This window comes from Otolemur garnettii, unplaced genomic scaffold, assembly GCF_000181295.1.
Source record: "Otolemur garnettii isolate 467f Iridium unplaced genomic scaffold, OtoGar3 scaffold00393, whole genome shotgun sequence".
In the NCBI taxonomy this organism is placed as follows: domain Eukaryota; kingdom Metazoa; phylum Chordata; class Mammalia; order Primates; family Galagidae; genus Otolemur; species Otolemur garnettii.
Window position 1 is genome coordinate 14,524 of NW_003852788.1, and position 8,794 is coordinate 23,317.

Here is an 8,794-nt window from a genome sequence, read left to right on the forward strand (position 1 = left end):
TGGAGGTTGCTATGAGCTGTGATGCCATGGCACTCTACCCAGGGGGATAGCTTGAGGCTCCGTCTCAAAAACAAAACAAAACAAAACAAAACATATGCAAGTCCATAAATGATATTCAGCATATTAACAGAAGCAAAGCAAAGACCATATGATCCTCTCAATAGATGTACAAAAAGCCACTCAATAAAATCCAGCATTCTTTTCTAATTAGAACACTGAAGAGTATAGGCATAGGTGGTGCACTTCTTACACTGATCAATACTGTCTATGACAAACCCACAGCTATTATTTTACCAAATGGAGTAAAACTGAAAGCTTTCCCACTTAGAACTAGAACCATAACTATTCAACACAGTGCTGGAAGTACTAGCCAATACAGTCAGGCAAGAGAAGAAAATGAAGGGCATCCAAATGGTGGCAGAAGATGTCAAACTCTCGCTCTTTGCTGATGTTGTGATCTTATACTTAGAGAACCCCAAAGAATCAACCACAAGACTTTTGGAAGGATCAAGAAATATAATAATGTCTGAGGATGTAAAATCAACATCCACAAATCAGTAGCCTTTGTATATGCCAATAACAGTGAAGATGAGAAGCTAATCAAAAACACAATTCCCTTCCCAGGAGCTTCAAAAATGAAATAACTAGGAATAAACCTAACCAGAGAGGTGGAGGACCTCTACAAAGAAAATTACAAAACCATAAGAAAAGAAAGTGCAGAAGATATTAACAAATACGAAAACATACCATGCTCTTGGCTGGGAAGTATCATTATTGTCAAAATGTCTATACTTTCCAAAACAATCTATAGATTCAATGCAATCTCCAACAAAATAGCATCATAGAAGAAGAGTTGGAAAAGGTAATTCTTTGTTTTATATGGAACCATAAAAAGGCAATTCTTAGTAATAAAAATAAAGCAAGAGTTATCACCAGACTACCAGACTTCAGGCTATACTACAAGTCCATAGTGATCCAATCAGCATGGTATTGGCACAAAAATAGAGGTATTGTCATTTGAGACAGAACAAAAAACCATGAGATGAAACTAACATCTAACAATCACCTGATATTCCTGATATTTGATAAACCATACAAGAACATACACTGGGGAAAAGGATCCCTAGTCAATAAACAATGTTAGTAGAACTGGATAACTACACGTAAGAGACTAAAACTGGACCCGCACCTGTCACCACTCACAAAAAATTATTCAGGGTGAAGATTTCCATGGCAATTGCAACAACCACAAAAATAAACAAATGGGACTTAATTAAACTGAAATGCTTCCACTTCTTCCTGGCTAAGTCTAGGAAAGTTGCATGATTCCAAGTATTGGTCAATTTCCTTCAGATTTTCATATTTCTGAGAATAAAATTTTATGTAATATTCATTAAGTATTTTTTAAATTTCTGCAAATCTGTGGTTATCTCGCCTCTGTCATTTCTGATTGATGAAATTAGGGATTTTGCTCTTTTATTTCTGGTTAGGTTAACCAAAGATCCATCTATTTTATTGACCTTTTCTTTTTTTTTTTTTTTCAGTTTTTGGCCAAAGCTGGGTTTGAACCTGCCACCTCTGGCATATGGGGTTGGCGCCTTACTCTTTTGAGCCACAGGTGCCACCCTTATTGACCTTTTCAAAAACCAACTTTTTGATTCAATGATCTCTTGTATAATTCTTTTATTTTCAAATTCATTTAGTTCTGCTCTAATTTGGGTTATTTCCTTTCTTCTGCTGAGTTTGGGGTTGGAATGTTTCCTTTTCCAGTTGCTTGAGTTGGAAAGCTTTAAAAGCATTGTTGATTTCCTCTCTTTCTGTTTTCTTGAGGTATGCTTGTAATGCTATAAATTTCCCTCTTAGGACTGCCTTTAGAGTATCCCAGAGGTTCTGGTAGTCTGTGTCTTCATTATTATTTTGTTCCAAAAATTTGGTAATTTCTTTCTTAATCTCACCTATGACCCAGCTATCATTTAGCATAAGATTATTTAGTTTCCATGTCTTTGTGTGAGTTGGCAGATTCCTGTTGTTACTGAGTTCAACTTTTATTCCATGATAGTCCAAGAAAATACAAGGAATAATTTCTATTCTTTTAAATTTGCTGAGGTTAGCCTTGTGACCTAAGATATGATCAATTTTGGAGGATGTTCCATGCACTGATGAGAAGAATGTGTATTCAGTTTTGTTAGGATGAAATATTCTGTATATGTCTGTTAAATCCAATTGTTGAAAGGTTAATTTTAAGTCTAAAATTTCTTTACTTAGTTTCTTATTGGAGGATCTATCCAACACAGCCAAAGGGGTGTTAAAATCTTCAGCTATTATAGTGCTGGAGGAAATCAAGTTGCTCATGTCAGTCAGAGTCTATCTTATAAATTGAGGAGCATTCTGGCAGGGTGCATAAATATTAATACTTGAAATCTCATCATGTTGAGTGTTTCCCTTCACAAATATGAAGTGATCATCTTTATCTTTCCTTACTTTAATTGGTTTAAAGCTGATTGTATCTGCGAATAAAATTGCAACACTTGCTTTTTTCTGATTTCCATTTCCCTGAATTATAAATGACCATCCCTTCACCCTGAGTCTATACTTATCTTTTAGGGTAAGATGATATTCTTGTATGCAACAAATATCTGGCCTGAGTTTGTGAATCCAGTCAGCCAACCTGTGCCTCTTTCTAGGGCAATTTAAGCCATTCTCATTAATCAAGAGTAGTGATAAGCCTGGTATTATTTTCGGTGTTAAATTTATCAAAAGTCCAGTGGACATTTGTAATCCTTTCGTCACTGTGGTATTTGGATTTTGATCAAAAATTTCTAAGTGAGTTTACTTTGGTAGTAAAGCATTGTGGTGGTCATTGTGGAGGATGAGTCTGAGAAAATCCTGGAGAGCTGGTTTAGCTATGGCAAATTTCTTCAGCATGTGAATATCATTAAAGTATTTAATTTCTCTATCATAAATGAAGCTCAGTTTAACTGGAAACAGGATTCTGGGTTGCAAATTGCTTTGTTTTAGGAGGTTGAAGGAAGATGACCATCTTTCAGCAGAGAGATATGCAGTCATCTTAATATTCTCCTTGTAGGAGGAGGTTTTCTTACATCTGGCTGCTTGCAGTATTTTCTCCTTTATATTAACTTTGGTGAAATTAATTATAATATGTCTGGGAGATGCTTCATTTGGGTTGAGTCATGCTGGGGTTCTGAAACTGTCTGCTATCTGAATTTCAGCATCTCTTGCGATGTTTAGGAAGTTTTCCTCAATTACCTCTTGAAGAAGAGCATCTTCCTATAAGGCAAATAGTTTTCTTGGAATTATCCCAGAGGTCTCTGAGAGAATAATCCATTTTTGCTCTCCACTTCTCTTCTTCTTTTTATGTTTGGGAGTGTTCAAAGGCTTTCTCTTCGATATTCAAAATCCTTTCTTCTACCTGCTCCATTCTGTTACTGAGGGGTTCTACCATATATCTCAGATCTTGGAAGGCTGCAACTCCTTTTCTCAATGTGTCAAATTGTTTGGTGATTTTGTCTTTGAATTCATTGAATTCTTGAGCCAACTTTTGAATGATTTCTAGAATTTCTAATTCCAAATTTATTTCCATTCTGTTAATCTTATTTGCCAACCAAATTCTAAATTCAATTTCTGACATCTCAGCCATCTGTTTATGAATGGGATCCTCTGGTGTGATTGGTTTATCATTCCTTGGGGGAGTTGATCTGTTTTGATTATTCATACTACCAGAGTTTTTCCCCTGATTTTGCCCCATGATTGTTTTTTGTCATTTGGTTAGATGATCAGGTAGAGTGAAATTGGATTGGGGGCTTCTGGGGTTGTGGTTGACCAGCCCTTTACCAAAGACCTGGGGCTGGTGACTACAACTTTTCTTCTACAGCTTTGCAAAGGACCCGTATAGTACTACAGCCTGAGACTCTGGAGACCTGCTTGGTGTGGTGGGGCTATGTGGCTCTGTCTTCTATTCAGCTGATCTCTGTCCAATCCTAGTGAAATAGTGACTCTGGGTTGAAGTCTCAGTTGTGGAGAAATACAAGCAACTAAAACATCCTGTCCCCCACAGGCAACAACTGGAAGAGAAAAATCAAACCTTCCCACTACAACAGAACCAGGGTACTACCTTGGATGGTCCTCAGTTGATTTGTACAGTTCAAGAGTTCCAAACTAATTGTCCCAATCAGCACCCACACTCTAGCGGAAGAATTCAAGTGGTGTCCAGCAACTAGATAGCAGCAGTCTACTGGTAGCTCAAGTGTGGCTCACTCTAGTGCTCTGAGGAGTCAGAAAGTCCCATCTAATAGAAGGTTTGGACCAAGGGGGCTGATGCCTCTTCCCCCACCTTGCTTCCCCTTTACCAGCAGACTCTGATAACCCCAGTCTCTGGTAACCCCACCACAAGTCTCTGTTAACCCAGTCTCTGTGGCCCAGTTCTGTTCATTAAGCAAATGTGGCAGGGCTTTGAGCCTGCCAGAGTCAAAGTAAAGTCAATGCCTCCTCCTCTTGGCTACCACCCTCTGCCAGCAGCCAGCAGGGGGAGCTGAAGCTTGCCTGCCTCAGGTACTCAATGGCAACAGAAGAGTGTTCTACCTGAGCACAATCTAAACTTCAGGATATCCAAACAGCAAATGTATTTTTCCCTCAGCCACTGCACCTTTGCCACCACTGTTCTGCTATTCTTGTATCCCTATAGGCAAGGTCTGGTTCCCTCTGGCAGACCACAGAGTTTGGGAGGTGACTTTCTGAAATTAGACCTCTGCAGGATGACTCTATTAATGCCGATGTTGGGTGGAAGGTGTTTCCACTTGGGTTCGCACATCTCAGCAGTTCTCAAATCTTCACTTGTCATGCGGAGACCCAATCCTCTGCCTGCTGCTGAGATACTCTTTCTCAGAGCCAGGCCAGACACCTTACCCTCTGTCTTTCTTCACTGTTACCAGATTCACAGGTACAACATAGCTGTGCTGCCACAGTCTATGCAATGCCCAGACCTAGCCAAGAAGTGCGGACATTCTGGTCTCTGCAGCGATTGGACTTCTATACCACCAGACAAGGGGGGGAAGGGTAGATTGGAAGTTCAAGGAGTCAGGGAAAATATTTGTTCAAACTTCCTGCCAGACAAGGGGAATTCCTAGGCTCACAGCAGGGACTCTCTGGAGAAGGAGTCCCAGTCTCCAGTATGTCACTACACTGGGGAGAGAGAAGAGAACCTGAGTTCACTGCTCACTAGTAGAGATTCCACAGCAAGCAAGCAATTCTCTTGGGGGAGGGGACAGACACACATCCTCTTTGGGATGAGTTCTGTACCTGAAATTTGTTTCCTTGGAGTTGCAGTTTGCCTTGGCAGAGAAGACATGCAATTATCTATCTCTTCTCTCAGCTCAGCTCCCACCCTTAAGCTTTGTTGGGTTCTTTCTGGCTGTTATCTCTCCCACTGGACTGGAGCTTCTGTTGAAAGCTGGCTCCAGTCAGCCATCATCCCGCATTCCCCCTTTTTCTTAATGAATGTAAAAAAATTGGAGTTAGGGAAAGTATCCAACCTGAGGATTTAGCAAAATACAAGACCAACTGAAACAAAACAAACAAAGAAAGAAAGAAGCTACCAGACACACAAGCACATATGTACAATCAGAAACAAATAAACAAAGAAACTGATGAAAAAAAAGAAAGAATAATAATAAATAATAATAATAATAACCTCTAATAGCCTGATGTAAACACTCTCAGTAACCTTAAGCAGGGAAGAAGAGGAAAAGAAAAAAAAATAGCATTAATAATAATTTTTTTTTTTTGAGACAGAGCCTCAAGCTGTCCCCCTGGGTGGAGTGCCATAGCATCACAGCTCACAGCAACCTCCAACTCCTGGGCTCAAGCGAGTTTCCTGCCTCAGCCTCCCAAGTAGCTGGGACTACAGGTGCCTGCCACAATGCCTGGCTATTTTTTTGGTTGTAGCCATTATTGTTGTTTGGTGAGCCCAGGCTGGATTCAAACCCGCCACCTTAGGTGTATGTGGCTGGCGTCTTAGCCACTTGAGCCACAGGCGCCAAGCCAATAATAATTTTTAAAAATAAAATTGACACTAACTCCTACAAGAAAAGGAAAAATGCAAAAAAGCAGAAAGAACAAGCAAAGAAAAATTAAAAAAAAAGACACCACCAACAAAAATATTCATATATATATTCCCTAGACATATATGTATGCCATAGGGATCAACTTTTGTAGGAATATATTTATGTTGCAATATACTTTCTGGACACCAGGTGGCACTGTGAGTGGTTCACAGACTTAGAACTAATTCACAGTTTGTAGTGTTTTTGATGATTCCACCGACTTCAAGAAAAAACTTAACAGGCATGTTTCACAAATTCTCCTTGCAACAGTTCTCATGAAATGTGGGGTATTCTGGACCTGCTTTTGGTGCAGGATAGCTGTCTGCCAGTGAGACTCAAATCACCGCACCTGGCCCATGCACAGAGGTGCTTATCGCAGTCGCCATGACTGCTTGTCCCTCTGGCCACCTGGCCCTGGCACTCCAGATGGCACCCTATCTGACCACCAAATTCAGCTCAGGAGTAGGGTGACCAGACATCCCGCTTTTGGCAGGACAGTCCCACTTTTTAACAATTTGTCCCGCCCCCTGCGTTTTAAAAAAGTCTCGATTTTTGGAACAGAATATATGGTTTTCAGCTGCCATGTGGCTATTGGGAACATACGGTTTTCGGCTGCCATGTGGCTATTTCGCCAGAATATGAGTTTTATATTATTTTTGTTAATTTTATAATGTTAAACTGTAATAATAACAGATAATTGTTGAGAAGTGATTACCGAGAACTGCTTATCAAAGTTTGCATTGTTGTCAGGCCCTGCCCTGCCCCGTGCCCTGCCCCCCCCCCAATGTTGTCCCGCTTTTCAAATGTTAAAAATCTGGCCACCCTACTCAGGAGGCCACAGTTTAACCAATTATCCCACAGAACATCTAGTTTCCCCACGAACTGGGAATTGTAATCTTCTGTGGGGGAGGGGCTGGTTACTGCCCCCCCTAAGAATCAGAGAAATTTATCTGGTAGTCTCTGCAGCTCCGGATTACACTTCAAGTCCACTTTGCTGGACTGACACGTCGCTGCACACCCCGAACTGCCTGTCTACACCAATATTCCCCACAAGGAATGACCTAGCCCACTCACTCTCACCTGTTGTACCTGGAGAGCTGAGCTAGCCGTCTATCCCATCTGCCATCATGCTCTGCCTCCAAGACGTTGCAGAAATGTTGATTCCACTCATCTCAAAAAATCGTCACAGGCAGGTTTCATAAACTCTTGTGGCAAGAGTTCTCATGAAGTGCAGAGTATTCTGGACCAGTTTGAGGGGGAGGATGGCTGCCTGCAAGTGAGACTCATATTGCCACACCTGGCCCACAGGAAAAGGTGCCTGTGGCAGTGGCCATTTCCGAAATTTCAAAATATGTCTGCTTCCTAAGTGGGATCCTTTCCCCCTAATTTTGACTCCAGCTGAGTAGCACCAGCTGTGCCTCTCCAACTGGCACCCCTTTCTGGCCTCCAAATTCCACTCAGGAGTCCACACTTCACCAATCTTTCCACACAATACCTAGTTTCCCAAAGAACTGGGAATTGTAGCCCTCAGTTCTTTGGGGGAGGGTCTGATTGCCACTGCTGAAACAATTTTTGTGGCAGACTCCACAGCTCTGGATTACATTTCAAATCCAGCAATCTACTACTTCGTTGCACACCCCGAACTGCCTGTCTACACTAATATTCCACATAAGGAAAGATCTATCCCACTCACTCCCACCTGTTGTTCCAGGAGAGCTCAGCTAAACATCTATCCTGTCCACCATCATGCCCCATCTTTGCTGGTGACTTTAAAGATGAGTTTATTTTTTGCAAACCTCTTGAAATGACAACTAGTGTACGTGATGTATTTGACACAGTTGGTTCATTTCTGAAAGAGCATAAGATCTCTTAGGAAAAGGTTTATGGTGTTTGCATAGATGGTGCTCCAGCTGTGCTAGGATGCTGATCTGGATGTCAAAGTTTTGGTACTGAATGAGTCACCAAAAGTCATTGGAACTGTATGATTCATTGACAAATATTAGCAATGGAGACGCTGCCGCAAAAGTTACAAGAAGTAATGAAAAAAAGTTACAAGAAGTAATGAAAAGCATCATTAAGTTCTGTTAATTTTGTAAAGGTGAGCACTTTAAACAGTCGACTGTTTTCACAACCGTGAAACAAGTTGGATGCACCAAAAAATGCTCTGCTATTTCACACTGAAGTGAGACGGCTGACGAGAGGAAAAGTTTTTATTTTTATTTTTTGAGACAGAACCTTAAGCTGTCACCCCAGATAGAGTGCCGTAGCATCATAGCTCACAGCAACCTCCAACTCCTGGGCTCAAGCGATTCTTCTGCCTCCACCTCCAAGTAGCTGAAACTATAGGCACCTGCCACAATGCCTGGCTATTTTTCATTTGCTGCCGTCATTGTTGTTTGGCGGGCCTGGGCTGGATTTGAACCCACCAGCTCAGGTATATGTGGCTGGCGCCTTAGCTGCTTGAGCCACAGGTGCCAAGTCCAGAGAAAAAGTTTTAAAATGTGTTTTTGAGCTTCATGATGAACTCAAATCATTTTTTAATCAGAAAGCAAGACCGCGGTTCAAAGCACTTTTCTTTTCTTTTTTTTTTTTTTTTTTTGAGACAGAGCCTCAATCTGTCCCCCTGGGTAGAGTGCCGTGGCATTACAGCTCACAGCAACCTCCAACTCCTGGGC